Genomic DNA, 6,402 nt, shown 5'->3' on the forward strand with positions numbered 1-6,402 from the left:
AGGAAAGGAAGGAAGGGGGAAGGAAGGAGTAGGGAGGACAGGAAGAAGAAAGGAGGAAGGAAGGAAGGGAAAAAAGAAGGAAGGAAAGAAAGAAAGAAAGAAAGAAAGAAGGAAAGAACAAAGGAAGGAAGGAAGGTAGGTATAGAGGGAGGGAGGGGGTAGGAAGAAATGAAGGCCATCAGGAAGGAAGGAAGGAAGGGGTAGGGAGGACAGGAAGAAGAAAGGATGAATGAATGAATGAATGAATGAATGAATGAATGCAGGAAGGAAGGAAAGAAAGAAAGAAGGAAAGAAGGAAAGAAAGAAAGAACAAAGGAAGGAAGGTAGGTATAGAGGGAGGGAGGAGGGAGGAAGAAATGAAGGCCATCAGGAAGGATGGAAGGAAGGAAGGAAGGAAGAAGGAAGGAAGGAATAGGGAGGAGAGAAAGAAGGAAAGATGAATGAAAGATGGAAGGGAGGGAGGGAGAAGAAAAGGAATGGAGGGAGGGAGAGAGAGAGGGAGAAGGAAAGAAGGGAAACAAGGAAGAAGGGAGGGACGAGAAAGAAGAGAAAAGAAAGGAAGGGGAATGAAAAGAAGGAAGCATTGCCTGTTCACCTGACATTCAGCCCTGCAGACAATCCCATGCTCTTTTATCAGTGGATGCCAAAACATCGCCAGAATTGGCCCCAAGGGGACTCCCATTTGCCAAGGGGGGGAAAAAGACATAGACCACAACATTCCTAACTAGATTAAATCACCTGTGGTTGTAACCTCTCTCCCCAGAATTACCATCCCTGATTCTTCACGAGGTAGCTGTATCTGCAGGTCTGCCTATCAGTTCATGGATCACAAATGTGTTAAGTTTGCACTGTACAAATCTACACAATCCCGTGAATTTTATGTCACCTATACTGTGTACCTGTAAATAAGACCCAAAGGGTGATAAGCTGTGTTGCATAACATTGATACTTTTTTCAATGAAACTCTGAATTAAAATAAAAAGCAGAGCTCCAATGGCCTTCAAAATCTGTGAGGTTCCGTCGTGGTAATTACTAAGAGGTAAATAAAAGTCCTTGATTTTGTTCTTGTTCTTCTTCTTGTTCTTCTTCTTCCTTCTTCCTTCTTCCTTCTTCTTCTTCCTTCTTCTTCTTCTTCCTCCTCCTCTTCTTCTTCTTCTTCTTCTCCTTCTTCCTTCTTCTTCTTCTTCCTTCTTCTTTCTTCTTCTTCTTATTCTTCTTCTTCTTCCTTCTTCTTCTTCCTTCTTCTTCTTCTTCTTCTTCTTCTTCCTTCTGCTTTCTTCTTCTTTCTTCTTCTTTCTTCTTTCTTCTTCTTCTTCCTCCTCCTCCTCTTCTTCTTCTTCTTTTTCTTCTTCCTTCTTTCTTCTTCTTCTTCTTCCTCCTTCTTCTTTCTTCTTCTTCTTCTTCCTCCTCCTCCTCCTCTTCTTCTTCCTCCTTCTTCTTTTTCTTCCTCCTCCTCCTCTTCTTCTTCTTCTTCTTTTTCTCCTTCTTCCTTCTTCTCCTTCTTCCTTCTTCTTTCTTCTTCTTCTTCCTTCTTCTTCCTTCTTCTTTCTTCTTCCTCCTCCTCCTCCTCTTCTTCTTCTTCTTTTTCTTCTTCCTTCTTCTTTCTTCTTCTTCTTCTACTTCCTCCTCCTCTTCTTCTTCTTCTTTCTTCTTCTTCTTCCTTCTTCTTTCTTCTTCCTTCTTCTTCTTCCTCCTCCTCCTCCTCTTCTTCTTCTTTTTCTCCTTCTTCCTTCTTCTTCCTTCTTCTTTCATCTTCTTCTTCTTCCTTCTTCTTTCTTCTTCTTCTTCTTCCTTCTTCTTTCTTCTTCCTCCTCCTCCTCCTCCTCCTCTTCTTCTTCTTCTTCTTTTTCTTCTTCCTTCTTCTTTCTTCTTTTTCTTCTTCTTCTTCTTCTTCCTCCTCCTCCTCCTCCTCTTCTTCTTTCTTCTTCTTTTTCCTCCTCCTCCTCCTCTTCTTCTTCTTCTTTTTCTCCTTCTTCCTTCTTCTTTCTTCTTCTTCTTCTTCTTTTTCCTTCTTCTTTCTTCTTCTTCCTCCTCCTCCTCCTCCTCTTCTTCTTCTTCTTCTTTTTCTTCTTCCTTCTTCTTCTTCTTCTTCTTCTTCCTCCTCCTCCTCTTCTTCTTCTTCTTCCTTCTTCTTCTTCTTCTTCTTCTTCCTCCTCCTCCTCTTCTTCTTCTTCTTCTTCTTCCTTCTTCTTCCTTCTTCTTTCTTCTTCTTCTTTTTCCTCCTCCTCCTCCTCCTCCTCTTCTTCTTCTTCTACAACAACAACTATTGCTACTACCACTATTTGTTTTTATTTTATTTATTTGTTTCATCAATTACATATAGGAGGTATACAAAAATATAACAATGTTTTTATATATGATATTAATAAGAAAGAAACATTAGGACAGGGGACGGAAGGCATGCTGGTGGACTTATACACGCCCCTTACTGACCTCTTAGGAATTAGGAAAGGTCAACAGTAGATAGTCTAAGGGAAAAGTTTTGGGGGTTAGGGGAGGACACTACCGATACTACTAAATTGTATTTCCTGCAGTCGAGATTGGAGTGGTTTACTTTAAGTTTGTATCTGTAGCATGCTGTTGTGGTTGAAGCTGAAGTAGACGTTGACAGGAAGGACGTTGTAGCAGATGATTTTATGGGCTACGCTTAGGTCGTATTTAAGGCGACGTAGTTCTAAGCTTTCTAAATCTACTACAGTGGAACCCCGACATAAGAGCTGCTCTACTTAAGAGCAACTCGAGATAAGAGCTGGGAGGGGGAGAGATATTTTTGTTCTACTTACAAGCCCAAATTCGAGATACAAGCGCCAAGGAGCTGTCTCCTGAAGCCAAACGCTAACTTCCGCGTTCGGCTTCAGGAAACAGCTGCGAAGCGGCGCGCGTGTTTTAAAAGGTTGCAGCCGGCCTGGGGGGCTCGGGGGGGTGCTTGCAGCTTTCTTTCTTGCTCTTTTTCTTTCTCTCTTTTACCTTCCCTTCCTCTATTTCTTCTTTTCTTTCTCCTTCCCACCTTCTTCCCTCCCTCCCTCCCTTCACTCATTCCTCTCTTACTCTCCCCTTTCATAAGTTTCCTTGCTTCCTTCCTCTGTTCCTGTCCCTTCCCCCTTTCTTTCTTTCTTTCTTTCTTTCTTTCTTTCTTTCTTTCTTTCTTTCTTTCTTTCTTGCTCTTTTTCTTTCTCTCTTTTACCTTCCCTTCCTCTATTTCTTCTTTTCTTTCTCCTTCCCACCTTCTTCCCTCCCTCCCTCCCTTCACTCATTCCTCTCTTACTCTCCCCTTTCATAAGTTTCCTTGCTTCCTTCCTCTGTTCCTGTCCCTTCCCTCTTTCCTTCCTTCCTTCCCACCCTCCGTCCATTCATTCACCCATTCCTCTCTTGATCGCTTAAAGCCGGTCCCTGGTGCAAAAAGGGTTGGGGACCTCTGTCCTACAGGATTGGGTGGCAGAGAAGTTGAACATATGTAAATTTAAAAGTTTAAGAAAGTTTACAAGTTAAGTGAAAGAAACTTCATTATTCATTTATATGTACATGTACATTTCTTCATTAAAAACATGTCTTTCTGCATAATTTAGACTAACTTTGTGAGTTTTTTGAGGGCTGGAACCAATTAAAATTATTTACATTAATTCCTATGGGGAAAAGTCGTTCGAGATAAGAGCTGCTCGACTTAAGAGCCCAGGTCCGGAACGAATTAAACTCGTATCTCGAGGTACCACTGTACTACTATTACTACTGCTGCTGCTACTACTACTACTCCTTCTACTACTACTACTCCTAGTCCTCTATCACTTTGGGGTTCAAATGGTTAAAAGCATGGCTATCTTTATTTTGATCAATTCTGATTCCTGGGCTGCTCAGCCCTTCCAAGGGCTACCAACATAATTTATTAATCAAATCTTCTTTCTTAATTTTTTAATAGTGAAATCTGGATTGCTAAATATCAGCTATCAGTATCCACAGCTGTGGCAATTAGCATGTGCACAACAGTCCTTTACAAAAGGCACACAAAGCCACAGAAACACACCCAGGGACATCTGTTGGGTACACATGTATACATGCATATTATTTGCACACGTGTGCACCAACTTTGAAAGAAAAAAATGATGAAGTCGAAAGATGAAGATGAAGTCGAAAGTTTTACAAAAGACTAGGATTTAAATGGGGCCTTGTTAAAAATTAAGAGGAAACTTGTAGAACACCTAAGTCTGTTATTCTAATTTGTTCCAAGCCAGGGAAATTAATGAATAAAGCCAACGTGATTTAGGAGAAGGTTTCCTTTGGATAGTCTGTAAAACAGCCCTGAGCTGGGCTGAGCACACAGGAAAATTCATCTAAATCTCAGTTTTACCTTGAAGTGCCTCCTGCCCCTCTCCCTTCCTCCATCCCTCCCTTGCAAGCCATTCTCTTGAAACAAAAGGAAACCCAATAATGTGGGGGTCTTCCCCCTCCCCTCCCCCATTATGCCTGGAACAGATCAAACTTTGTTTCGGTGGGATTCAGCACAGAATGTGTTGCCATTTTTGAGAGAGAAAAGAGAGAGAGAGAAGAGAGAGAAGAGAGAAAGAAGAGGGGGAAGAGAAAGAGGAGATAGAGAGAAAACAAGAGAGAGAGAGGAGAGAGAGAGAGAAGAGAGGGGGAGAGAGAGAGGAGGAGGAAGCAAGAAAGAGAGAAAGAGAGAGAGGAGAGAGAGAAAAGAGAGAGGGGGAGAGAAGGAGAGAGGGAGAAGAGGAAGCGAGAGAGAGAGAGGAGAGAGACAAGAGAGAGGAGAGGGGGAGAAAGAGAGAGAGAGAAAAGAGAGAGAAAAGAAAGAGAGGGGAAGGGGAAGAGGAGAGAAAGAAAGAGAGGTGAGGAGGAAGAGAAAGAGTGAGGGGAGGGGGAGAGAAAGAGGAGAGAGAGAGATGAGTGAAAGAGAGAAGAGGGGGAAGAGTGGAAGAGAGAGAAGAGAGAGAGAAATGAGAGAGAGAGAAGAAAGGGAAGAGAAAGAGGAGAGAGAGAGAAAAGAGAGAGGAGAAAGAGAAAGAGAGAGAGGAGATAGAAGAGAGGAGAGCAAAAGAGAGAGTGAGAGGAGAGAGAGAGAAGAGAAAGAGGAGAGAGAGAGAATGAGTGAGAAAGAGAGAAAAGAGAGAGAAAAGAGGAGAGAGAAAGAGAGGGGGAAGGAGGAGAGAGAGAGGAGAGAGAGAAGATGAGGAAGAGAAAGGAAAGAGAGAGGGGAGAGAGAAAGAGAGAGAGAAGAAAGGAAACAGAGAAGGGGAGGAAGATAGAGAGCAAGAGAAAGAGAGAGAGGGGTGGAGATTTCAGAAGGGCAGGATGCTGCAGGGACCTTTCCCCACTGACGCCGCCATGCCCAAACGGCAGAACTGATTTGCAGGGGAGGCCGTGTTTGACTTCCCCAGAAAATCAGGAGGTATTGATTTGTGCAGGGTGGCTTCACTCCCCCTCCCTCTTCCCCTCCCCACCACCACCCTCTCCTTCCCCCTTCAACGGACCCTCTCTCCCCTCTTCCCCGCTTCTTGCTGTGGCTTTGGAGCAGCTGCGGGCCAGAGCATTGTGGGAACGGCTTTCACATCTGAGCCCATTAGTCACCAGATGTCATCTGCAGGCTGCCAAAGCTTCAAACAGCCGAGCAGACAACCTCCCCTGCATGCTGAACATCTGAACGCCGACTCCTTCAATAAATACGGACAGCTCCGTGGGATGGGACCACATCCCAGAACAAGCGAGCGCCAAAACCATGTTTATACTGACACCTACAGCTCTGGAAGGAAATACAGGCAGGCTCAAAACAGGATGGGTTGATTTGCATGCTGGCACCCAAGATTTATTTTATTTTATTTTATTTTATTTTATTTTATTTTATTTTATTTTATTTTATTTTTATTTTATTTTATTTTATTTTATTTATTTTATTTTATTTTATTTTATTTTATTTTATTTTATTTTATTTTATTTTATTTTATTTTATTTTATTTTATTTTATTTTATTTTATTTTATTTTATTTATTTTGTTTGTTTGTTTGTTTGTTTACTTACTTACTTACTTACTTACTTACTTACTTACTTACTTACTTACTTACTTACTTACTTACTTACTTACTTATTGAACTATGTTTATCCCAGCCATGTTTCAATTCAGTTACTGTGGATTTACCAACCACGTCTGCTGGAAGTTTCTTCCAAGGATCTACTACTCTTTCAGTCAAATAATATTTTCTCACGTTGCTTTTGATCTTTCCCCCAACTAACTTCAGATTGTGTCCCCTTGTTCTTGTGTTCACTTTCCTATTAAAAACACTTCCCTCCTGGAACTTATTTAACCCTTTAACATATTAAAGGGGAGGGGAGGAGAGGAGAGGAGAGGAGAGAAGAGGTGGTCTGCAAAACCTAATAGCATATTTACATCTTGTCATT

The sequence above is a fragment of the Erythrolamprus reginae genome, chromosome 5 (assembly GCF_031021105.1).
Source record: "Erythrolamprus reginae isolate rEryReg1 chromosome 5, rEryReg1.hap1, whole genome shotgun sequence".
Classification (NCBI taxonomy): Eukaryota; Metazoa; Chordata; class Lepidosauria; order Squamata; family Dipsadidae; genus Erythrolamprus; species Erythrolamprus reginae.